This window comes from Enhydra lutris, unplaced genomic scaffold (genome assembly GCF_002288905.1).
Source record: "Enhydra lutris kenyoni isolate GAN:26980312 unplaced genomic scaffold, ASM228890v2 scaffoldscaffold44, whole genome shotgun sequence".
In the NCBI taxonomy this organism is placed as follows: Eukaryota; Metazoa; Chordata; class Mammalia; order Carnivora; family Mustelidae; genus Enhydra; species Enhydra lutris.
In genome coordinates, this window is record NW_019154128.1 from 8,771,717 (window position 1) to 8,798,374 (window position 26,658).

Genomic DNA, 26,658 nt, shown 5'->3' on the forward strand with positions numbered 1-26,658 from the left:
AGGGCAACTGCAGTAATCTTTCATGTGAATGGAAACATGTTTCTTAAGGTGATGGTGCGGGGCATGTGAATCCCAAAGGTTAACTTGAATTTTTTAAAATGTTATGCTGATATCGCAATGCAGCAGAGGAAACGCTTTGGGTGTTCCGTGAAGTCTGGATTCTATCTCTGAAATGTTCTCACAGGTAAAGATTTACATAAAATGCCCAGAGGAGGCTGTAATAGATTTTGATACATATTTCATATTTTCAAGCCTACCACTTGATCTCACAAACAGATTTATGAAAATGCAGTCTTTATTGTACAATAGTCATGTTTTATTAAATGTGATTACATAGCGAGGAAGGGAGAGCCGCTGTAGCAGCCTTGCTACGGAGCTGGAGAGGGACCAAGCTCTCAGAGGCCCAGGTGGGACCTCCCTCCTTGGGTTTATAACCTTGGGGTCATCCTGCCTTGGGGAAGTCCCTGTCTCTTCTGACTCTCACTCTGCAGGAAAAGAGCAGTACTAACTCCTTTTGAACCAAATAAGAGTATTAATAACACCTTCAGAGACAGAGGCCTCACTCTTATCTGAGGTAGAAAGGAGTCTGGTTCCTTATGCAGTCTGCGGAACTCAGCTTCTCTAAGGAACCACAGAGCCTGGAATTCCTCCTTCAGTCCACACTCCCAGCTCCCCAGCAAACCTTCCCTTCTTGGAAACCTGAGAGGGTTCGCTTCAAACACGGCTTTCTGGGCCTGGAATCAAATTGGCCTGGCTCCCCTCTGATCTCCCCAGTCTGTGAGCAGGGGGTCCAGGCAGCTGGAGTAACTCTACCCTACACAGCCCGGCTTCTTTTCTTTTCCTGGACAAGATTTATATGGCGGGTGTAGTCTTACCACAGACATTCCCAAGAGAGGCCCTGAACACCCCCAGCCCCCCAGCTCCCTGCAAGTTAACTTTAAGATGGGTTTTTAGATAAAGTTGGATTGATACTTAAGGAAAATTGAATTTCTGTGTGATTGAGAAGCCACTTTATACAACTTGAAGGATTGTGTGAACTCTTATGGCAGGGGTGGGGGGGTAGGTGGGTTGACGAGAGATGAAAGAACCCAACCTACAGCCTGCCATTTAAGATGCTTTGTCCTCCCCCTTGCGAAACACAAGCCTGGGCTCGGAGTCAGAAATGAGCCAGACTGGAGTCCTGGCTACCTCAGTTACTGGCTGTGTGACCTGGGGTAGGTGACATACCCGCCCTGTGTTTAGTTTCCTTACCCGGAAGATGAGGCGAATGATGTCACAAGGTTGTTGTAACATAATGAATGTTAAGCACAGTCCCTGGCAAAGAGAAAGATGTCAATAAATGCTAGTTCTTATTATGAAGTCATTAACTCGTTTAAGCTCCAGAGCCAATGGCTTTACTATTGTTTGATACAGGTTGTTTTTGACAAGTGGACAGTGTCACATACTGGTGATATGAGTCAGGAAACCAAGAAAGAGACCCCGCGGTTGTTACCAACCCCCCGCCTAATGCTAGAGTCCAAATGGGCCAGGTATTTGACTATGGTATTGGGGGTAGAAGAAGTGCTAAGTGATATAAAATAATCAATCACATTATGCACAAAGTGTACCCCTGCACCTGGGAACCAGAGACATTTTCCACAAGATGGCTATGGAGTCTGTGGGTGCAGACATACACTGTTTCCAAGACGGGACATAAGAACACGCACAGTCTATAGTGAATGCCCTTTTATTTACCTGGAGATGTCAGTTCCAGACAGCCTGGGCCTCGCTGCTGATCTGAATAGTAATCAGATTCACATGTCTCCCTGTCTTTACAAGAGCCCCAGACACTAATAGCATCCCCAGGGAGGGGCTGCAGTTTTCCAAGAGTCTGCCACGGATGTACAGTTGCCTTGCTTGTCCTCATAGGCAGCAGCCGGGGATAAAACGAATTTTTCAGTGTGGCTGGCAGTCTCATTTGGAAAAACAAAACAATAAACACTTGTTTCTGTTGGACATAGTGGAGTGATATTTGTATTTTTAAGCAATCACTCTATATTACTTTCCATGGAATCTCAATTTTATTTTGTTTGCTTTTAAAGTCACCCCAGAAAATGCCTGCCCTCTACTGATTTGTAGCTCAGTGCCCTCAGAGACTGTGACAACAGCCCTGTACCATACCCTAGGTCTCATAGACAAAGGGTCCTGCACTGGAGGAAACTCCACTGTGTACAAAAACCTGGAGAAAGGACCAGAGCTCTGGTAAGAATGGTTTTATTTTAATGTCCATGATATTAGATCTAGCCACTCTTCTATGCAGCATGTGTTTGCTGTGTGCATACCTAGTGGATTGGGCTCTGCCCTCAGGGCTTCCATTCAAGGCAAGAGTCTGGAAGCTTCAGCCTGAAGATCGTTTGAGCACTTCTTGCTGCCCAGGTCCTAGTGTTCAGGAGCCCCTGTTAACCCCTGCTCCCCAGCAGGTTGTGCTGTGGGTGCAACAGGGGAAGGGAGGTGGAGTGCCCAGGGAGGAGTTTGGAGGCCCTCTCCTCTGTGAAGCTGGGGCCTCCCTGTGGACTTCAGGCCTGTACCAGACCTGTCTCCCAGTCCCTGGAAGAAGACAGATAATTGCTGTGGGGACCTCTGGAGAGGTTTCCATTCCCACATCTAAATTTATTCCATCTGAGTTTTTTCGTTGCCTAAGTCTAATTGGTGCAGTCATTATGTCAGAGCAAATGTTATTATTTTAGTCAAAAGCAGTAAACTAGGAAAGACATTCTGTATGAGAGTTCTCTCTGTCCTGAGGTCAGGAGCCTGATGAAAGAGTCAACAAGACCTGATTGTGTACCATGCCCACCATACCAGACCTTCCAGGGCCCTCAAAGAACAAAAAGAAAACTGCCCCCAAAGAATCTTAAAGGAGGTGGTGAATCTACACATACATGGATGACATCTGCATAGATAGAAAAATAGCTCTGCCTCGCTTTACTGCTTGGGTTTGTTTATTCTGTCCTGCAGGGTTTTTCCCATATGGAGCGCCCAGCATGGTCACAGGGAGCAATGTGTGTGTGTGTTGAATGAATGAATGAAATATGCGGTGTCCATGTGTGTGGCTCTGTGCCATGCTTGTGCTTCACAACACAAATTAAACACTAGCCTCACCTTTTAGTGAGCTCGTGTCCTGACAGCCTGTCAGGTGTTGGATAACATGTACCAGTGATGGAAAAAATACAAAAAGGAATTCATGTTTATCCTTTCAGCCAGCAACATGCATATCAGATTGCAGAAGAATTAAAATGTCTGGGGGTAAAATTACAGGACAAAGTTTTATGAAGTCATCAAGGTAAATCCTATTTTGCAAAATTGCCTCAAAATTGTGAATGTTCTCATGGCCCTAATTCAGGATACATTCCTAAAACAAAGAACATCTTGGTTTGATTCCATTTGTTTTGAAGCCTGTATTCTACAGAATTATTTCTTCAGTATGGTATATAAATGTAAGAATTGTAAGTGGAAAAATTAGATCATTTTGCCAGATGTATAGCTTTTCAGTTGACAGTTATGGAAATGCTTTGGGTGTTCTGAAACATGGTTTCAGAGGGCGCTTCAGAGAGGGCTGAAACATGGCTAAATGCAACCAATATGCATTGAATCTAATTTAATATTTGGGACTGTATGCTTCAGGTATCAGCTCCCTGTCTTTTTGTTTTTATTAATAATTTGCCACTTAAGACTCAAATCTCTCCCTTAGGTGACACAATGCTGCCCTCAATGGAGAGACAGTTCTTGGAAGCCTTCCTAAGAAGTGAGGGAAATGTCATGGAAGGCCCATGGTCCTACTTTGGGTTGAAAACACATAACTCTACCTTTACTGTATTTTAAAGATTTATTTATTTGAGAGAGAGAGGGAGAGAGAGAGAAAGCGTGAGCAGGGGGAAGGGCTGAGGGAGAGGGAGAAAGAGAATATCAAGCAGACTCTCCACTGAGCACAGACCCCAATATGGGACTCTGTCCACAACCCTGAGATCATGGCCTGAGCCAAAATCAAGAGTGGGGCACTTAACAGACTGAGCCACCCAGGTGCCCAGCCTTTGCTGTATTTTAATGTGTAGCTTTATACCTGAAAACTGTCTAGGTTTCACTTAGCAGAAGTTTGAAATTGGGCTGTTGTATTTTAGTTTGCTAGGGCTGCCATAACAAAGTACCTTAAACTGGACTGCTCAAATGTGACACGTATTCTATCACAGTTCTAGAGGCTGGAAGTCTGAAATATAGATGTCTTCAGGGTTGTTACCTTCTGAGGTTATGGAGGGAAGGATCTACTCCAGGCCTCTACTTGGCTTGTAGGTGGTTGTCTCCATGCTCACATGACATTCTCCTTGTAATCTGTGTCTGTGTCCAAATTGCCCCCGCCTTTTTAAAATAGGGACATCATTCATATTGGATTAAGGCCCACTGTATTCTAATATGACTTCATCTTAAGTAATTATGTCAGTAAAGACTCTAATTCCAATTAAGGTCATGTTCTTAGGTGCTGGGGGCTTTACCATGAACGGGGAGGCACACTTCAACTTGTAAAGGCTATGAAGAGGTCTGCTGATGCTACATAATTTAAGTAACTGTGAAGGCCCCTACACTCACCTGCTCTTCCCCATGTCCTCTCCCTGCTTGTTCTCGAATCTTTCCCCATAGGTGTCTGAAATACTCTTAGAGACCTGTCCATTTGCATCTTGAAGATGACTTCATCTTCAGGGATCTCACTCAGATTGTAGTTATGCCCAGGAGAGGTAGAAAAAGTCGTGTGCATTTAACTCTTTAGCACACTTGCTCTCAAACTGTGTCCCTCAAACCTTCACTGCCAAATTCTGATCAGTGTGTGGATTTTTTTTTAAAGATTATATTTATTTATTTATTTGAGGGAGATAGAGTGAGCAAGAGAGGGAGAGAGCAGAAGCAGGGGGGGAGAGAAAGAGGGGGAGGGAGAAGAAGACTCTCCGCTGAGCAGGGAGCCCAATGTGGGGCTCAATCTCAGGACCTGGGATCATGACATGAGTGAAGGCAGATGCTTAACTGACTGAGCCAACCAGGCACGCCCAGTGTGTAGATTTTTATAAAAGTATGTGTTTGTTCTATCACCCTGCTGGCTCTCAAAAGGAGTATTGTGTTGGTGGGCCTGTGAGCAGTGGTGAGAGCCGGCATAATGTGCAGTGAGTAAAAGCTGAGAGGTGGGAGATAGGGTTAGGCACGTTCTACTTCCTCCGTGTAGATGGTGGGAGCTTGGAGTGTGGATGGTCCCACTCACACAGGGATGTGGGTCTAAAGCTGAAATGACCCGAGTTGCTCTTTTAGGTTCTGAGAAACATGTGACATAGTAGGAGTGATAGCTTTGTAATTACTGTAGAGGTTTCTAATTGATTTTTTGAATATCGATTAAGATTAACCTTCTAGTATGTGCAAAAGGACATCACAAACAGAGATATATGGAGAAAGCCTGCTTTTGGCATGTCCAGCTTTCCTAGTGGTTGGCTCACAAGTGTAAGACAGTGTTGTGGGGCCCAGGAAGGAATGGGAGATATGCCTGGAAAGAGCCAAAAATCAAAGACAGCAATATCAGAGCTAGGGGAACCAGGCGAATCTGGGTTTGAACAATGACCCAGTTTCTTTCTGGCTGGATGACTTTGGACATCTGACCTCCCTGACCAGCCGTGACCTCCTCATCCATTCAGTGCATGTTGTAATGCCTGCCTCATGGACTTGTGATGAGGGTCAGGCTGGCCCAGAATGTCCACAACGTCCACTACAGTGGCTCTGATGTCACTGACCACATCGTTCTCTCCAGGCCCAGCCCTGGTGGCAGTAAAAGCATAAGCTTTGCAAGGTTGTCACAGGTTCCCTCAATGCCTGTGTACTGTCCTTGCTACAAAAGCTGTTCTTACCTTGAAAGCGGGCCTGGAGCTGCCTGCTCCCAGGGCTTCTGACCTGCCATGGAGTTCTGCAGTTCCGCATGCATGACCAGGACCACACAGCTTCCTGAGCAACGGGGGGGCTATGGGCAGGAAGGGGAAATGAGAGTGGCCAAGGCTGTGCACACCTGGGCTGCATCAATGGCCACGTTGTGGAGTAGGCCCTCCAGGGTGGCCTGGAACGTGGGGCTCTGGAGCTGCGTGTCAGTCATCACCTCACTGGGCCTTGGTTTGTTTTACAAACTTCTGTTTGTGTGATTTACACCTCTAGTAACTCATCTTAACTGCCTTCCCTCCTAATGACTCAGTTCCCTTCTCCATTTATATTTTCTTTTTCTTAAAGTACGCGCGCGCGCACACGCACGCATATGTATGTGTGTATCTTTCTTAGTCTCTCCCGTTTTCTTTAGTCAGAATAGATGGGGAAGCAGAAGGCCTGGGATGAATGAGAGAAAGTACTGGAGTGGGAAAGGCTTTTTCTAGGTTATTTGAGAAAGCTCTGAGTTTAGCTAACTCAGAGGAGGGCTGTGAGCTCTCGTGGCACTGGTCCCAGCTGACACGAGCAGCATGCAGCCGCCATTGCTAGGAGGCATCATTTGCCCACCCTCCACTTACCTGTCTGCTGAGCCCCTTTCAAATAGACCTTAGAAGGCCCATCTGCAAGTTACAGATAAGGAAACAGACTTCAAGAGACTTAAAAATTAGATGTTCAAAGACCTACAACAAGTGCAATTCTTGATGTGGGGATCTAAATAAACCTGGTCACATAGACTTGTCCATATGGCTCCTTATTTAGTCATACTAGAAATTAGTGTCTTAAAGCCTCTATGAAGTGTCACGTCATATGCCCACGTTTACAAATGTCATGAATAAGTCTTGCAAACACTCATCCAATGGAAGTGTGTTTCAGAACTATCCTAAGATGGGCTTTACCTCTTTTTTTTTTTTCTGATTAAATCGTGCACATTTATGTAAAATTCCAAACTGTGCAAGAATGTACGTAATCTCACTTCGAGAGACACGCTGCCAAAAATTGGTGCAAAATTCTCCATCCTTTTTTTACACTGATATTAACTCTTGCTGTTGATTATTTTGGATATGAACTCATAGCATTAATGCAGTCCTGAGCTTGCAGTCCACATTAATACAAAAAAGTCTACTGCATTAAGTCATGTATAGTATTCCACTGTGTGGACATCCCAACATTTATTTAATCTTCAGAGTTCATCTGGGTTAATTATATGTTTATAATACTTTTAAGTTTTTAAAAAAAATTTTTTAAAGATTTTATCTATTTGACACAGAGAGATCACAAGTAGTCAGACAGATAGACAGAGAGAAAGGGGAAAGCAGGCTCCCTGCTGAGTAGAGAGCCTGATGCAGGGCTCGATCCCAGGACCGTGAGACCATAACCTGAGCTGAAGGCAGAGGCTTAACCCACTGAGCCACCCAGGTGCCCCAATACTTTTAAGTTTTTAAACAAAGCCACAAGGAACAAAGCTTCAGTCTTCGAGCACTTATAGAGGGTTTTGGAGGCATAAATCTTAAAAGGACAAAAACAGGTTGAAAAGGTATCAACTTTTAACATTTCAGTAGATACTGCTAAGTCACAAAAATGTGTATGGATTTATACTTGTACACTTGTACCACCAAAGGACCCAGAGCACCCATTTATTTCCTACCCCCTCACCATTGCTGAACTTCTTCAGCCCATATTTAGCTGTGCCAATCTGATAAATGAAATGATAGGTCATTGTAGTTTAATTTGCATATCTTGACTATCTCCTCAGGAAAACTGTGGCTGGGGCTTAGTGGGCAAGGGGTGATTTCTTCCTCCTGGACAGTACCTGCTTCTTGACTCTTTTCTTGTCCCTTAACATGTATGTGAACATTGGAAACATATACAGGAAGTGCCTGTGAATTTTTTTTCAGATTGCTCTTTATTTTTTATTAATCTATAATGTATTATTTGTTTCAGGGGCACAGGTCTATAATTTATCAGTTTTACACAATTGCCTATGAGTTTTTAATAGAAGCCTCAGCAATAAAGCCTCAAATTTTAATAGAAGCCTAATCAGAAAGGCAAATCTGATTCAAATTCATACCCTACAGCCTTGTTCACCTCTAGAATTTTGATGGATTCCTGCCTTACAGTGAGGCCTTTCATCCATTTTGAGTTTATCTTTGTGTATGGTGTAAGAGAATGGTTCAGGTTCATTCTTATGCATGTGGCTGTCCAATTTCTCCCATTTATTGAAGAGACTGTCTTTTTTCCACTGGATATTCTTTCCTGCTTTGTTGAAGACTAGTTGACCATAGAGTTGAGGATCCATATCTGGGCTCTGTATTCTGTTCTGTTTATCTATGTGTCTGTTTTTATGCCAATTCCATGCTGTCTTGACGATCACAACTTTGTAATGTAGCTTGAAGTCAGGCATCGTGATGCCCCCAGCTTTGATTTTCTTTTTCAATATTCCCCTGGCAAATTGGGATCTTTTCTGATTCCATACAAGTTTTAGGATTGTTTGTTCTAGCTCTGTGAAAAATGTCAATGGTATTTTGATAGGGATTGCATTGAATGTATAGATTGCTCTGGGCAGTATAGGCATTTTAACAATGTTTATTCTTTCAATTCATGAGCATGGAATGTTTTTCCATCTCTTTATGTCTTCCTCAATTTCTTTCATAAGTGTTCTGTAGTTTTTAGGGTACGGATCCTTTACCTCTTGGGTTAGGTTTATTTCTAAGTATCTTCTGGTGTTTGGTGTTATAGTAAATGGAATCGTTTCCTTAATTCCTCTTTCTTCAGTCACATTGCTAGTGTACAGAGATGCAACTGATTTCTGGGCATTGATTTTGTATCCTGCCATTGCTGAATTGCTGTAGAGTTCTAGGAATTTGGGAGTAGAGTCTTTCGGGTTTTCCGCATGAACTCTCATGTCATCTGCAAAAGAAAAAGAGTTTGACATCTTCTTTGCCACTTTGAATGCTTTTTATCTTTTTGTTGTCTGATTGCTGAGGGCTTCTAATACTATGTTGAACAATAATGGTGAGAATGGGCATCCCTGTCATGTTCCTGACTTTTCCCCCATTGAGAATGATATTCACTGTGGGTTTTTCATACGTTGCTTTTATGGTATTGAGGTATGTTCTCTCTATCCCTATACTTTGAAGATTTTTAATCAGTAGAGGATGCTGTCTTTTGTCAAATGCATTTTCGGTATCAGTTGAGAGGATCATGTGGTTCTTAGCTTTTTTTTAAATTAATGTGTTCTATCACGTTGATTGATTTCCAAATGTTGAACCACCCTTGCATGCCAGGAATAATATGTGCAATGGAATCTTACTCAGCCATCAAAAGGATGAATACCTACCATTTGCATCGACATGGATGGAACTGGAGGGGATTATGCAAAGTGAAATAAGTCAAGCAGAGAAAGACAATTATCATAGAGTTTCACTCATATGTAGAACATAAGGAATAGCATTAGAACCACAGGGGAAGGGAGGGAAAACTGAATGGGAAGAAATCAGAGAGAGAAAGATAAACCATGAGAGACTCTGGACTCCGGAAAACAAACTGACAGTTACGGAAGGGAGGGGGGTGGGGGGTGAGGTAACCAGGTGATGGGTATTAAGGAGGGCACATGTTGTGATGAGCACTGGGTATTATATGCAACTAATGAATCATTGAACACTACATCAAAAACTAATGATGGTACTATATGTTGGCTAACTGAACATAATAAAAAACAAAAAATAAAAACACAAATTCGTCCTTACAGTCCAAAGCAGAGATTAAGTGACTCTCAGACTAGAGGTACCACGTGTTGCTTCTGTTAGCCCAGCTAAGAAATAGGAAACCATCTTTATAGCTCATCACTGAGACCCTTTCTGGTGGTGCCTTGACGCAAATGTGAGTGACAGTAGAAGGGATGGGAGCACTAAAGATGGTTCTGTTTCATACAAAGGTGTCTTTTCTCCAGCCATTCAGGCGGCCATTCAAATAACCATTCAGAATGTGATGTCCCATATCAAGTCAGACTGGTGGGGGGAGGAGCATAGCCATAGAGACTCAGCCCCGCTAGACTGCTGCCACGTGACCTTTCCAGTCTCTTTCCCACCTCTGACCTGTGGAATGACTTCTCAGCTCAGCACAGGCATGTGCTCGCTCATTGTTTCCTTTGACAGCTGTGGGTCTTACCTCCCTGAGACAACTAAAATTCTTGAGGGCAGAGCCAGCTCCTATCTTCATTCAGCACCTACCCAACCCCAGCACACCTCACCTATTGTGTGTGCCAGTGGTGAAGAGAAGTTGTGGGGTGGATGAGTTCTAATTCTACTTTGGATCTGAGGGCTCTGATGTACACGGGGTCCCACTCTGTCCAGATTCTCCAGACAGTTTGACCTGCCTTTCCTCTCACTGGCTCTAATTTAACCTCATTTAATGAGGCCTGGAAATGAGCCACTTCCAGAAATGGCAAGAAACCTGACTGGTCCACATGGCCACAAGACCACCCCCAAAGCCAGCTTGGACCTCTGCCCCCAAGTGAAATTTTTATAAGACACATTCTGTGTTTCTCGTCTCAGACACATATTCCTGAAATTAGCATGTCACCACCCTCGTTGGGGTCACTGCCTGATGGAAGACAAAACTGTATATACTCATGTACCTGCAACTATATCTGATTTTTTAAAAAAGAAAAATGTTCACATTTGTATCACCACATATATTTCTTTAATTTCTGAAGATTAGTTTTTAAGTTCCATGTTGCTTTCATAGTACATGGCCTAAGCATAATTAAACCTACTTTAGCTAAGATTCACACTTGAAAGGTGTGAATAACATAACTCATTCAATCCCACTTATAAAAAGAGGAAACATATGCAAAGCTCATTAGAGTTTCTCAGGCATTCTTTCAGGAATTAATTGCCAGATTTTATACCCCATTAGAACCGTTCCAACTCTCTTTAGAAGCCATTCCTAAAATGAGGACTTTATTAACATTTTTGAGCACACTTGCTCTATGACACCTTCTAAGAAAGGAAAAATTTCTCTCCTTAAATTTTCATGCCTACAGAAAAATATTGTGGATGATAATATGAATGAGAACTTGTTGAGGGTTATTCTTGGTGAGGAGAGATTGTGTTGCAAAGAACCTAAAAAATGATCGAGGGATAAGGAGATAAAATGGCGAGACACTGAATAATTCAGCCTGAGGAAGAAAGGCCCCAATGAGTGACTTAAACCAATAAAACTCATTTAAGTTCTCTTCACTATATAATTATTCATGCTAATTTTAGAGAAGAGAATTTAGAAAGAAGGAAGAAGAAACATATCCATGAGCCACCATATAAATATTAGATTTTAACATTTTCTTTATTTCCATCTAGTCCTTATGTACACACATACTTTTTACATTGTTGTGATCAGATAATATGCATGTATAACAGAGTCATGTCAGTGTACTCTGATCTAGATTGCCAAGACAATTTGTTTCATGATTATGGCTGTGGTTGCCCTCCTCAAACCCTGTTCATTTATTTGTTCATTCGATAGGTATTTATGGAGTCCCTTGTTAAGGGCCAGCCAGGTCTTGAGAATACTGGAGTGAACAAGACATAAAGATTTTTCTCTCTCATAAAATACATAATCTATTTGAAGAAGATGTAGTAGATGAGCAAGCAAATGTGAAGGGTGATGCTATGTCACTAAAAATTTGTGAGCAGGGAGTAGTAGCATAATCTGATTTATATTTTTTAAAATGATGTCCTTCCATGTGGGGAATGGATCGTAGTTAGAGAAGACCAGAAACAAGGAGAGCAGATTACATTCATCTAGATGAGCAAGATGGTGGCAGAGATGGAAAGGAGAGGATTGTTTAGGTAGTTGGGTCTGTGGACCAGAAACAAGGAGAGCAGATTACAGTCATCTAGATGAGCAAGATGGTGGCAGAGATGGAAAGGAGAGGATTGTTTAGGTAGTTGGGTCTGTGGAGCTTATCATGTGTTTCATGGATGTATTATGGATGTGAGGCAAAAGGAGCAGCCCATATTGGGTGCTAGGATTCTGGCTTGAATAACTGGGTGAATGAGGGTGCCAATTTCAGGAGAAGATTGAGAAGCAGATTTGAGGTAAAATCAAGAGTCCTATTGGAGATGGGCAATGTGACAATCAGACATCCAGGTGAACATGACAGGATTGCAGTTTGATGAATAAGTCTGGAGTCTAGAGCCTTGAGTTGCCTAATTAAGACTTACTGATACAGGGGTAATATTTATAGTCATGGAACTGGTTGAGGTCACTTGGTGAGAGAATATGGATGGAGAAGAGAAAGGCCTTGTAAGAAGATACATTACCTTTTAGAAACTGAGTAGAAGAGGAGGAACTTCTTGCTTTTTGCTCCAACCACATGCTTCCTGGCCCCTACTAACAGGTTAAGGGATATGTGAAATAGGAGATAGGCTCTCTTATCAAACAGTTATCCTATTTTTTTGGTGAAGAGATATGTTGCAAAACCATCCCGGAACCTCTTAAAAGTGTGTGCATCAAGGCAGTATTCTACAATTTTGATTTAAAAAGATGATGGGTATATATTGACAATCTAGTATTTAAATTACATAATAAAATATATTGAAATTATAACTCTACATCATAAAAACATTTTATTTTCAAGAGGTGATTTTAAAGTTGGTGAGCATGTTCATGCCATTCTGTGTATATTTTAAAATATCCTGTGAGGTTTCCTTTTTGACCAACAAATTGCTTAAAAGTGTATTGTTTAATTTCCAACTGTTTAGATATTTTTCCCATTTTCTTTATCTTATTGAGTTCTAATTTGATTCCATTATGGTCAGAGAACATAATGTGTATGATTTTAATGCCCTTAGATTTTTTAAGATTGGTTTTATGGTCCAGGATATGGTAGTTAGTTCTTAGTGAACGTTCTGTGAGTGCTTGAGGGAAAAAAAAAAAAGGATATTCTGCCATCATGGAATGTAGTATTCTATATGTGACAGTTATGTTGTATTGGTTGACTGCATGGTTTAGCTCTTCTCTATTCTTGCTGATTTGCATTCTAGAAATTTCATCAGTTGCTGAGAGGAAAGAGTTGAGGTTTCCAACTGTTGCTGTGGCTTTGTTTATTTTTCCTTTCAGCTCTGTTAGTTTTGCTTCATGGATTTTTAGTCTCTGTTATTTGGTGTGTGTACACTCTTTAGGACCATTTTTTTTTCTCAGCAGATTGATCTTTTTATTGTAGTGTAATGTCCCTCTTTGCTTCTGGTGATTTTCTTTGCTCTGAAATATTTTTTAAAAATAAGATATTAATATAGCTACATCTGTCTCCATAATACTGTTTATATTCTATATATATTTCCATAGTTTTGCTTTCAGTGTACCTATATCATTGCATTTGAAGTGATTTTAAATTTTTAATTTTGCAGAGAGCGCTATATATGCATATGTGACTTTTCACAGTGTACTATTATCAACATTTTGCCACTTAAAGTGCGATGTAGAAACACTACTTCCATAGAGGTCCCTTAATGCCCCCACCACTGACTTAAGTATCAAATGGTGTCATTTTCCTTTCTGTAATCAAATATGATTTATGAAACTCATATGGAGAAGGATGCCTATTTTATGTACCCTTATATGTTCTCTTTCCATTGCTTTTTCTTCCTCCCTGATATTCCAAGATTCTTTCTTTTATTATTACCTTTCTGTTTGAAGAAATTGCTTCAGCTATTTTTTACAAGATTTATTTTAAAAGATGTATTTATTTTAGAGTGAGATAGAGAGAATACATGCAAGCTGGGGAGAGGGAAGAAGAAGAGAGAAAATCCCAAGCAGGTTCCACATGGAGCACGATATAGGACTTGATCTCACTACCCTGAGATCATGACCTGAGCCAAAATTAAGAGTTGAACACTTGGCAGACTGAGCCACCCAGGTGCCCTGCTTAAACCATTCTTTAAGGGTAGGTATGCTAACTGCAAATACTTTTTTGTGTTCTAGTGTCTGACATTTTGTTTATTTCCTCTGTATTCCTGAAGGATATTTTGCCAGATATAGAATTTGTGGTTGGTAATTTAATTTTTTTCAGCCTTGAAAAATATGCCACTTCCTTCTGACATTATGGTTTCAGATGAAGACAAATTCACAATTTGTCATACAAATGGGGGTTCCTCTGTAGGTAATATGTCATTTCTCTGGCTGCTTTCAAGTGTTTTCTTTTTTTTATCGCTATTTTTCAAAAGTTTAATTATAATATGTCTTAGCGTGGATTTTTTTTTTATTTCTTCTGTTTGGAAATTCACTTAGCGTCTTGAATTTGTAGGTTGATGTCCTTTGCCAAATTTGGGAAGTTTTCGTCCATTATTTCTTTGAATTATCTTTCAGCCATGGTCTTTCTCCTCTTCTCTGGAACTCTGATGTTATAAATTTTTGAATCTTTTGTTATTGTCGTACAGTTCTTTGAAGCTTTGTTCATTTGTTCTTTCTTTTTCTACTTATTTTCTCTCTTTTGTTCAGATTGGGTAAAATCTATTAATATTTCCTCAAGTTTATGAATTATATCCTCTTGCATCTCCACTATTAAGCCTAATACTTTTTTAAAATTTTAGATTTATATTTATTTATATATATTTAGATTAAGTATTGGATGTATTTATTAATATTAAATTAATAAACCATTGTTATTAATATATTAATATTAATAATATTATTAATATTAAATGAATATATAATTAAATATTGGAAGTGCTGTAACTTCCCATTGGCTCTTTTTCATAAGTTCTGTTTCTTTACTGAGATATTTTTATTTTTTCATTTGTGTCAACAGAATTTGTAATTGATTATTGAAGCATTTTTATAATGACTGCTTTAAAATCCTTGTCTAAAAATTCCAGCGTATGATATATCTTAGTATTGACATCAGTTGATTGCCTCTTTTCATTCAAGTTGTGATTTTCTTGGCTTATGGTATGCCTGGTAATTTTTTTTTATTGTATCCTGGACTTTTTAGGTATTATTAGCAGACTATCATTTTAGGTTTAGCATCCAGACTACTTATTGTGGTCTATGGTTACAAAGATAATTTAATTTCTTCAGGCTTCGTGGTGTTATTTTGATCTGCTTGGTTTCTCTGGTGCTGGTGGAGCTCCCAGTGGACCCTCCTGGTGCTGTCATGGGGAAATTTTCACTAGGCTTGTACCTCTAGCTAAGAGACAGGCCCTTCAAACCCTGGAAATAAAGAGTGCTTCCTGGGCAGGATCCCCCTTGCTGATGCCGCCCTGCCATCTGGTGTTTCCGGGTGGGAGAAAGAAGTCTCAGACCTTGGAGACAGACTTCCTGACTCAGACTTCCTATAGCAAGATCTCCCTTGCCAGTATTGTTAAGCTCCTGGTGACTTTCAAGCCTATAGGGGGGGAAAAAAACACTTCTTTTCCCCACTTTTTGTCAGCAAGGCTCCTGACCCATCCCGTTCAGCCCACTTGGGTGGGTCTCTTCTTCCATCCAAGGGAAGAGTGAGCTACGTGGGCCATTTTCTGTTGTAGAGTTGGGACCTGAAACAGGGACCTGAGTCACTTTCCCCTGGTGGGTGGTAGGTTGTGGGGGAAAAAAAAAACCATATAGCCTGTTGTTCTTTCAGTTCTAAGTCTCTAATCAGTTTATCTCTTTCTACCTTTCAGTTTACCTTTCTTTTTTCCATGCTCTTCTTTGGTTACCTCTGACATTAAAGAGAAGATGTAACTTTTGTTCAATGAAAGACCATGTGAAGAGGATGATAAAACAAACTATAGACTTGGAGAAAATATTTCCAAACCCCTATCCAATGAAGCAGTAGTATTTCAAAATTCAGTTGTATCAAGAGACTGAGAAGACAAGTCACAGAGTGGGATAAAATATTTGCAAAAGTCACATTTGATAAATGACCATTATCCAAAATATACAAAGAACTATTTAAACCTAGCAATAAGACAAGAAGCAACCTGAATTTTAAAAAATGGGCAAAGACCTGAACAGACACCTCACCAGAGAAAATATACAGATGGCAAGTAAGCATATGAAAAGATGCTCTACATCATAAGTCATCAGGGAATTGCAAATTAAAACAACAATGAGATATTATCACACACCTATAGAATGGTCGATATCTAAATCATTGACAACAAAATGCTAGTGAGGAGGTAGAATGACAGAACGATCATTCATTGTTGGTGGGAATGCAAAAATGGTATAGCCACCTTGGAAGACAGTTTGGCAACTTCTTAGAAAACTAAACATACTCTTACCATATGTTCCAGCAATCTTGCTCCTTGGTATTTACCCAAATGAATTGTAAACTTATGTCCATGCAAAAACTTGCACACGGATGTTTAGAGCAGCTTTATTCACAATTGCCAAAACTTGGAAGCAACCAAATTGTTCCTTAGTAGGTGAATAGATAAATAAACTGCAGCACAACCTGACAATGGAATAGTATTCAGCACTAAAAAGAAATGAGCTATCAAATTATGAAGACATGGAGGAAACTCTAGATGCATATTACTAAGTGAAAGAAGCCAATTTAGAAAAACTATATGACATTCTAAAAAAAGTATAACTATGGAGATAGTAGAAAGATCAGTAGTTGCCAGAAGTTAAGGGAGATGAGGGATTAATAGAGCTCAGAAGATTTTTAGGAGAGTGAAACTTTTCTGTGTGATATTATAGTGGTAGACACAGGTCAGTATGCATTTATTCAAATCCATTGAGTGTACAGCACCAAAAGTGAACCCTAATGTAAGCCATGGACTTTGGATGATGAAGTGTCAGGTAGGTTCATGGATTATAACAAATGTATCACTCCAGTGGAGGGTTTTGATAATGGGAGAGACTGTGAGTGTGTAGGGACAGAAGTATATGGGAACTCTGTACTTTCTGCTCAAATTTTCTATGAATCTAAAACTGCTCTAAAAAAATAAAATCTAGTTAAAAGGCCCTGAATAGTAATAAATAAATAAATTCAATCATAAAATGAGTAAAAGACCTGAAAGACATTTCACCAAAAGGTATACTGATAAATAAATATACATATGCACACAAATAAACCTATGCAAGGATGTTCAACATCATTGACTTCCAGGAAGACACAAGTTAAAACCACTACAAACCTATCCAAATGGCTAAAATAAAAAATAGTGACACCACCAAATACTGGTAATGATGTGGATAGACTGGGTCACTCATACATTGCTGGTGGGAATATAAAATGGTGCAGCTATTCTAGAAGATAATTTGGTAGTTTCTTATAAAACTGAACATGTAGTTACCATATGACCTAGCAACTGCATTCAGACATTTATCCCAACAAAATGAAAATTTGTGCTCATAGAGGATCCTTCTCCTGGATGTTTGTAGTAGCTTTCCTTATAATAGCCAAGAACTGGAAATAACACAATGTCCTTTAGTGGATGAGTGGTTAAACAAACTATGGCACATCCATGCCATAAAATATTACTCAGCAATAAATAGGAACCAAATATTGATATATGCAACAATTTAGGTGAATCCCTTGGATCTGAGTGAGAAAAGTAAATCTCAAAATGTTACACATTATATAATTCCATTTAGATAATCTTGTTGAAGTGAAAAAAATTAGAAATGGAAAACAGACTAGTGGTTGTTAGAGGTTAAGGACAGTTGGATCAGGCGAAGGAAGTGGATGTGTCTATAAAAGGTCAATAATGGGATCCTTGTGGTGAGGGAGCTATTCTGTGTCTTGAGTATGGTGGTGGAAATATGAACCTACACATTTGATAAAATTGGGTAGAAACACACACACACACACACACACACACACACACACACACACACACGAGTACATGTAAAACAGCAATCTGAATAAGATCAGAGTGTATCATCATCAATATCCTGATTGTGGCATTGTACTGTAGTATTGCAGAGTGTTATCACTGGAGGAAACTCCACAAAGGCATCTCTCTGTGTTATTCTAGTTACTTATTTATGTTATGTTAGTTACTATACAGTACATCATTAGTTTTTGATGTAGTGTTTCATGATTTATTGTTTGCATATAACTCCCAGTGCTCCATGCAATCTGTGCCCTTCTTGATACCCATCATAAGGCTCACCCATCCTCCCAACCCCTTCCCTTCTAAAACCCTCAGTTTGTTTCCTGGAGTCCACAGTCTTTCATGGTTCATCTCCTACTCTGATTTCTCTCCCTTCATTTTCCCCTTCCTTCTCCTAATCTCCTCCATGCTATTCCTTATCTTCCACAAATAAGTGAATATGATAATTGACTTTCTCTGCCTGACTTATTTAACTTAACATAATCTCCTCCAGTCCCATCCATGTTGATGCAAAAGTTGGGTATTCATCCTTTCTGATGGCTGAGTAATATTCCACTGTGTATATGGACCATTCTTTCTCCATTCATCTGTTGAAGGGCATCTTGGCTCTTTCCACAGATTGGCCATTGTGGCCATTGCTGCTATGAACATTGGGGTGCATATGGCCCTTCTTTTTACTACATCTGTATCTTTGGGGTAAATACCCAGTAGTGCAATTGCTGGGTCATAGGGTAGTTTGATTTTTAATTTTTTGAGGAACCTCTGCACTGTTTTCCAAAGTAGCTGCACCAACTTGCATTCCCACCAATAGCGTAAGAGGGTTCCCCTTTCTCCACAACTTTTCCAACATTTGTTGTTTCTTGCCTTGTCAATTTTTGCCATTCTAACTGGTGTAAGGTGGTATCTCAATGTGGTTTTGATTTGAATTTCACTGATGGGAAATGATGTTGAACATTTTTTCATGTCTGTTAGCCATTTGTATATCTTCTTTGGAGAAGTGTCTGTTCATGTCTTCTGCCCATTTTTTGACTTGATTTTTTGGGTGTTGAGTTTGAGAAGTTCTTTATAGAACTTGGATATCAGCCCTTTGTCTGTAGTGTCATTTGCAAATATCCTATTCTGTGGGTTGCCCCTTTGTTTGGCTGACTGTTTCCTTTGCTGTGCAAAAGCTTTTTTCTTGATGAAGTTCCAAAAGTTCATTTTTTGCTTTTGTTTCTCCTGCCTTTGGAGACTTGTCTTGGAAGAAGTTGCTGTGGCTGATGTCCAAAAGAGTACTGCTTATGTTCTCCTTCAGGATTTTGATGGATTCCTGTCTCACATTGAGGTCTTTCATCCATTTTGAGTTTATCTTTTTGTATGGTCTAAGAGAATGGTTGAGTTTCATTCTTCCATATATAGCTGTCCAATTTTCCCAGGACCATTTATTGAAGAGACTGTCTTTTTTCCATTGGATATCTTTTCCTGTTTTGTCGAAGATTAGTTGACCATAGAGTTGAGAGTCCATATCTGGGCCCTCTATTCTGTTCCATTGATCTGTATGTCTGTTTTTGTGCCAGTACCATGCTATTTTGGTGATCACAGCATTGTAATATAGCTTGAAATCAGGCAACGTGATGCCCCCAGCTTTGTTTTTCTTTTTCAACATTTCCTTGGTGATTCAGGGTCTTTCCTGGTTCCATACAAATTTTAAGATTATTTGTTCCAGCACTTTGAAAAATATCATTAGGACTTTGATTGGGATGGCATTGAAAGTATAGATTGCTCTGGGCAGCATAGACATTTTAACAATGTTTATTCTTCTGATCCATGAGCATGGAATGTTTTTCCATCTTTTTGTGTCTCTGTGGTATTCTAAATGTAAATCTAAAATTATGTCAAAATTTTAAAATTATTTTTTAAAAATCAGTGAACCATTCAGTTTTTTAGGTGAACTGAAGCTGGGATCTGTGTATAGGTGCACATGTGTGCAACAGAGAACAAAGCCTCATGTTTAGTATTTATGATTTTGGGATTCCTTCTGGCTACCTGGAAACTCTCTTGTCCCTTCAATTCCTACTGGATTTTAAGTGGTAGGAAATGAGAACATATGATGAAACCTGTCTTTGTCACTTCTCCTCTTCCAAATACCATTGATTCCAACAATCCATACACACAGGAATCATTACCAACCCTAAGAAGACAGAACTTGTTCTAAGTGAGGCTTTTCCTATAGGTAATACTTTTCTGTGGTTGTTTGCTTTAATGAGAAGAATGGATGCATTATAAAAAAAATCAGTTTATATATTTTAAAATTCATTTATAGATGTGAAATATTACTTACTAAAATGCTAATAATACTTTATAGTTTAAAAATTAAACATAAAACCTCTGACATGATTAACTTAAATAATTATATGTAGTACTAATGAAGAAGGATAGCAGTAGGGAGTGCATAGTGGAATCTTTATCTTTTATTTGTAACTGAAAAGAGCTCAGCCAAAACATTGTGTGAATACACAATTAAACTTTTGGAGGCACAAATAGAAAACATCAAATAGAAATAGGCACAAATAGAAAAGGCACAAATAGAAAACACATCAATAATTTTGAGCAAAAGTAGAAATTCTCCAGGCTCCTATAGGATCTTTGTGGATGATTTTACTCCTTATCTAGATAATCTAGTGTCTTCTCCAGGGCTGACATTTTAAAATTTAGTACCATATGATTTTGTCAACATTTCTCCAAGTCAATAAAACCTTTAACAAGCTTAATTTTAGCAGCTTTATAATGTTCAATAGAGTAGATACATCATCATTTTCCTAACTATGAGACATGCAGATTATCTGATACATATATATCTGATATATTATCTGACATATTAGCTGATGTATATTATCTGGTAAATACATACATTTCCATAATATTTATCATGTTCTTATGTGATATTCCCAGCAGAATTACCAGATGAAAAAGAATGAACATCTTGATGTAATAGTACACATTTTTTTGTGCAATTTTTTTCCCCAAAGGTGTTCTTTAAATTTATATTCCCTAGAAGAGAGCGCAGCACCAGAAAGCCTTTCCAGAGTCTGGTGGTGTTCGTTTAAAGAGAAACATGTGTTAATTTAGTAACGGGAAAATGGTATCCCGTAGTTCTTTTAAATTACTTTTCCTTGCTTGCAAGGTGGGTGATACTTTTCCCCTGTGTGTCTGTTAACAATTTGGAGTCTTTCTGAAAATTGTTCATGTCTTTGAGTAATACCTATGAGTGATTCCATCAATTTTATTGATTATCTAAAATTCCATTGAGAAGTGAAACTGTAATTTACTTAATCATTTTTCTGCTGTTGGACACAAGTTTTTTTTTAATGAATTCTATTATAAATTAATTATTTTATTCATACAGAAGATGTTAAAAGGGTGTCTTCTATGTGTTAGTCGCCGTTTTTATAGCAGTATACCAGTCAGGCAAAGGGATTACTTTCAAGGAGCTTACATTTCCCTGCAGGTAGCTAAGAGAGACTCGAAGATAAGCATGTGATATGTCAGCAGGATCAAAGTCAGCAGGGCCAAAGTACTATGAAGACAAGTAAACAGTGTAAGGGGAATTTAGGGGGAGCGGTTGGGTAGGTGGAATCTATGCTGTTTTACAGAGTGTTTAGAGAATGTCTGACTAATGAGACAGAAAGAAGTCGGGGAACAGCCAGGCAGATGTCTGGAAGAAAGTATTCTGGGCAGAGGGTACAACAAATGCAAAGGCCCTGAGGCAAGTCTTAGAAAAAGGTCAAGGAGACTACAATCTAGTTACTTTGAAGAAGGAAGAGGACTCAGTTTTAAGAATCAACTCTGTGGGGTCTCTGAGGGGTGACTTGATTTTTTAAAAGAGCTCCCCAATTACCAGAAAAAAAACCAAAAAAAAAAAAAAACCAAAAAACCAGGAAAATCTGAATATTCAGACCTATAAAAGTAGAAGGATTGAATTAGTAAAGAGAAAGCTACCCACTGAGAATGGCTCATGCCCAGATGGCTTCCCTGGTAAATTCTACCAAACATTTGAAGAAGAATTAATGCCAATTCTTTTTTTTTTTTTTTAAGATTTTATTTATTTATTTGACAGAGAAAGATTGCAAGTAGGCAGAGGGGCAAGCAGAGAGAGAGGGTAAAGTAAACTCTCTCCCTGCTGAGCAGAAAGCCCGATGTGGGGCTTGATCCCAGGACCTGAGCCAAAGGCAGAGGCTTAACTCACTGAGCCACCCAGGCACCCCAAATTAATGCCAATTCTTAATAAACTCTTTCAAAAAGCAGAAGAGGAACACTTTCCAGTTCATTTTATGAGTTCTTTATAATCTTAACATTAAACAGACTGAAGTATCACAAGAAAATTACAGATCAGTATGTCTAATGAATACAGATGCAAAAATCTTCAACAGAACACTAGCTGATCAAATCAGGCAACATATAAAAAGAATTATATACCATGGCTTGTCACAGGAATCCAAGGTTGATTTACCATCTGAAATTTGATCATGTCAGACACTGTATTAATAAAATAAATGACAAAAACCACATGATAGATCAGTGGAGGTGAGGAATAAATTGGACAAAATTCAACACCCTTTTATTGTACAAACAATTGACAAATTAGAATAAGAGGGGAATTTTTTCAACTTGATGAAGGGCATCCATGAGAAACCCCCTCATACTTGATGGTAAAAGACTGAATGATTTCCCCCATAAAATCAGGAAGAAAGAAAAGGATGCCCACTTATACTACTTCTATTCAACATTGTCCTAGAGGTTCTAGTCAAGGTAGTTGGTCAAGAAAAAGAAATAAAAGGCGTCAGATTGGAAAGAAAGAAGTAAAACATGTCTCTTTGTAGGTGATATGATCTTGTATAAGGAGTCCACTAAAAGACCATGAGACGTAATATAATGAGTAAGGTTGCAGGATAAAAGATCAATCTGTAAAAATTAGTTGTTATTTCTATACACTTGTGATAGACAACCTAAAACTAAAATTCCAAAAATAATTCTGTTTGTGGTAACATCAAAAAGAAAAGTTTCCCACTGTTTTCTCAGAATTTGGATGTTGACGTTAGGGTAAGGAGCCTCAGTCAAGACCACAGCTGCGAGTAGTCCCAGTAAGGTGATATTCTCAGCACTTGTGAGGTGGAACTGGTTCAAAGGTTGGTGAAAGTTACTCTGTGTTCTTGTGAAAAATTTTCAGATCATACCCTTATGACCCATAGGGATGTCCTTAAAATATCCATAAGCAGGTAGTTACCTATTGATAGAATTTGGGGAATCCAGTATGCCTCCCTACCCCCTCGCCCCAGTCTCTCAGAGAATTTTAGCACTATAAAGTCTTGGTTCCTGTGACTAAGAAAAATGTTTTTGCAAAAGACGTTTATACCTTAGTATGAATGAATTTATGATTCACTTTATGCTGTATGCAGAGATGAAAATGGGAAGAGATTGGTTATCTCTGAGGACCAAAAGATAAACTGGGAAGAAAAGAAGGATAAAAATAAACTTGATTCTCAGTGTTGATTTTGACCTTTCTACTAGTGAATAAAAAATAAAGGAAGATCCCTTATCCTTAGATAAAGTTTTATGGTTGATAAAGTATGTGCATGATCTTATTTGGTCTTTATAAATAAGTCAGTGAAGTAAGCATGAATGTGATTCCCACTTACAGGGGAGGAAAGTAGAACATAAAATGTAATGGCCACCCAATGCCACCCTGCCACTAAATGGCAGAGTCAGGACTTAAGCCCAGGTCTCTGAACTTGAGATCATGTGCTCTTGCAACTACACTGATGTGGAAAGAATCTACTCTGTTTACATTTCCCCTAAAGATTAAATTATAGCTAGTACTCTTTAATACAATTTAATAATTCTTTAATAATAATTTTAAGGGAGTTTCTTAGATTGACTGGAAAATGAAGGGAAGAAAAATGACAGCACTCCTTTTATAAATTCATCACTAGAATGTTTCAGCCATTTTTTGCCCCAAAAGGCCACATCCTGTAGAGGATGTATAAAATTGTTGTGCCATGAGCCTGTGTTTGGAATTTGTTAATTCAGGACCTAGATGCAGCAGCCATGTTCTGACAAGTGAATTAAGGTGTGTTTCAGAAGCGGCCTTTGCTGGGAGGGGCTTTGATTGAATTACTATCAGCCCAAGGAGAAATGTTAATGATACTAGCATTTTGTGCTGTTCAGAGTCAACAGGAATCTGCCTTACCCAGGAGTACCTGTGTTGGTGGCCTGAAAGTGGGTCAGGGATTTTTTTAAGATAAACTTTCTTATATTTCCATATTAAACACTATGTAGGTCATTGCCTACCTAAGGGCTCAGTTGATATTGAAGCTGCTAGAATCAGAATTGTGTGTGCTTCTGCTACACCGGGGTTTGGTGGCTGAGCAAGAGGATGCATTTGTTATAGGGAGTGGGGTGCAGTGAATTAGGATGGGAGAAATAAGAGAAGGAAGTGCATGCCGGTCCCAGGTCCTCCTCCTGATAAGCAGCAGCCCTGAGAGACACACAGTCCCTAGTGTAGGGCACTCAGATAAAACAGAACCTCCCAACCCTTCGTGAGCAACTACAAACCATACCCTCATCGCAAGAGTCCCTGGTCATCTCCATCCTATTCCTTTGGCTGGCAAGAGGGCTCCTTAGGGGGCCTCAAGGGGGCCATTGAACCTAGAGAGGAGTGCATTGAATTTAGGGGTGCTATTAAGGGATGATCTGGGCACTGTGGTCATTTAGCAATGCAGTTTGGAATCTCTGCTCCTCTGTACATTGGAGCTTCGAGGTGAAACCTGGAATCTTCCACCACCCTAGTTAGGACTCAGGTGATGACAACACCAGATGGAGGAGGGGAAGGATGTCACCTCCATGCCTGCTAATTAGGTTTTCTGTGATCTTGGGGTTTCCTGTCTGCCTTTATTAAAACATTCAAGTTAGAGAAAAGCCATTCTGGAAAACAAAGGGATGTGTGTGGCATTGTGTTTTTATTGAAGCATCTGGGTGGTTTTTTTCTTTTTTTTTTTAAGATTTTATTTATTTATTTGACAGACAGAGATCACAAGTAGGCAGAGGAGCAGGCAGAGAGAGGGGAAAGCAGGCTCCCCGCTGCACAGAGAGCCCAAAGCCGGGCTCGATCCCAGAACCCTGGGATCATGACCTGAGCTGAAGGCAGAGGCTTTAACCCACTGAGCCACCCAGGCGCCCCTGGGTGTTTTGTTTGTTTGTTTTAAAAACGTACACCTTAAAAGAGTTAGACTTCCAAGGAGTGGAAAAGAACAAATCATGTAAAGTAACCTTGGCTATGTGACTTCATTTCCTCAATTTCTTCATTAGTAAAATGAGGAAGATTTAGACCAGCTGGTGTAATATCTGGGGGATTCCCTGAAGACCTTCTTCTGCTTAGGAAAGCCTGGAGTGTAAAGATGTCAGGGGGATGATGGCCAAGCCCTTACACTGAGGCAGTACATAAAATTATGGAGAGGACTCTGCATGTTAGCAGCCTGTGTGACACCCTGGATGGCTGAGACAGGGTTCCTCTAATGCCAGCTCCAGAAAGAGTGTTTAGTTCTCTGCACCTGGTCTCCCTTTTGTAGATGGGACCCAAGACCCAGCTTTCATAGTGAGCTCTTCTAACTCTGGTGAGCAGCAGGTCAGATTGGCCTGAGTTTTCATTCAGCCTCAACTACCAGTTGCATAGGGACATGGGGCAACTTGCTTCATTTCTCTGAGCATCTCTAAATCTCTTTATCTGTAAAATGGGAATAAAGATTTTGTAGATTCTACTTCATGGGTATGTTGTGAGGGTGAAATACACAGGAACTTTCTAAGTAGAGGGGCTGGTATATAGAAATTTTTTCAGTGACTAATAGTCATAACAGCGACCTTAGAGAAGCCCACAAGACAACATCTGGCACATTGTAGCTTTGAGTCTGTAGAAAGTCACTGCCTTCAAACATCTGCATGACCATTACATGGGAGGACCTTAATGGTGGCCTTTGGGGTCTTGGCTCCAGCACCAGGTACAAATGACTGAGGCCAGGGTGGAATTTGGAGCTTGCTTTGTGGGCATAAAGGAAAATGACAGGGATCAACTGGGACATCTATGCACCTTCAGTGGCAGAATATGACCTTGGAGGAAGGGCTAGATGTTTCCCCAGCTGAATGGTCCCTTGCACATGGAAGAGGTTATACTATTTAGTTGTGAAGAATTATGGAAGGGGATGAGAGCTGGAGGTCATGAGAACTTTAGTGGATTGGATTTGGATTATCCTTCCAGCCATTGAGGGAGAACAACTGCTTGAGAAAGTGGACCTTGTGTTGTTGGCTTCAGCAACAGGTACAAAAAGGCAAAAAGTTCTGAGTGTAGGACTAAGGGCAGTGTGGGATTTGGCGTTTGCCTTTCTGGGCATAAAGAAAAATGACAGGGACCAGACTGGACATAAATCTTTCACAGATTCAACCCTCATTTAAAAGAATGTCAGCACCCACAGCTTACCTCTTTTCGGCCCAGCAGGATGTCCTCACATCATCGGAATGAAATGACCTCCAGGTTTGAATAGTTCTGCTGTTCATATTTCCTGCCAGGCCTTTTACTCCACATAGATTTTTCTGAAGAGGTAATTTACACAGGTTATATTGAAAAGCATGAGGGTCAAAGATTATTTGCAACATTCAAATGCAATTATCAGAGGATGTTGATTCCGATCCAAAAAAGGAAAAACCTCTAATCGACTATTAAATATTTATAGGTCACCTTATTATTAATTTATTTCAGCAGGAACTCAGGAAAGCACCCAAATTTTATAGCTGAGCTAGTCATTCAGGTCTGAGCCTGGCCACACAAAAT

At 39.7% G+C, this 26,658-nt stretch overlaps 1 long non-coding RNA gene across 2 annotated transcripts in view; it reads right to left on the minus strand.

Moving 5' to 3' along the window:
* Positions 1–26,414, minus strand: part of LOC111155940 — a 37,168-nt gene extending 10,754 nt beyond the window's left edge. For both annotated transcript variants that reach the window (XR_002641169.1, XR_002641170.1), the window contains exons 1-3: positions 26,308–26,414; positions 5,913–6,022; positions 1,252–1,314 (exon numbers count right to left, since the gene is read on the minus strand). This is a non-coding gene — a long non-coding RNA (uncharacterized LOC111155940). The remainder of the gene's footprint in view (positions 1–1,251; positions 1,315–5,912; positions 6,023–26,307) is intronic.
* Between the last annotated feature and the right edge of the window lie 244 nt (positions 26,415–26,658).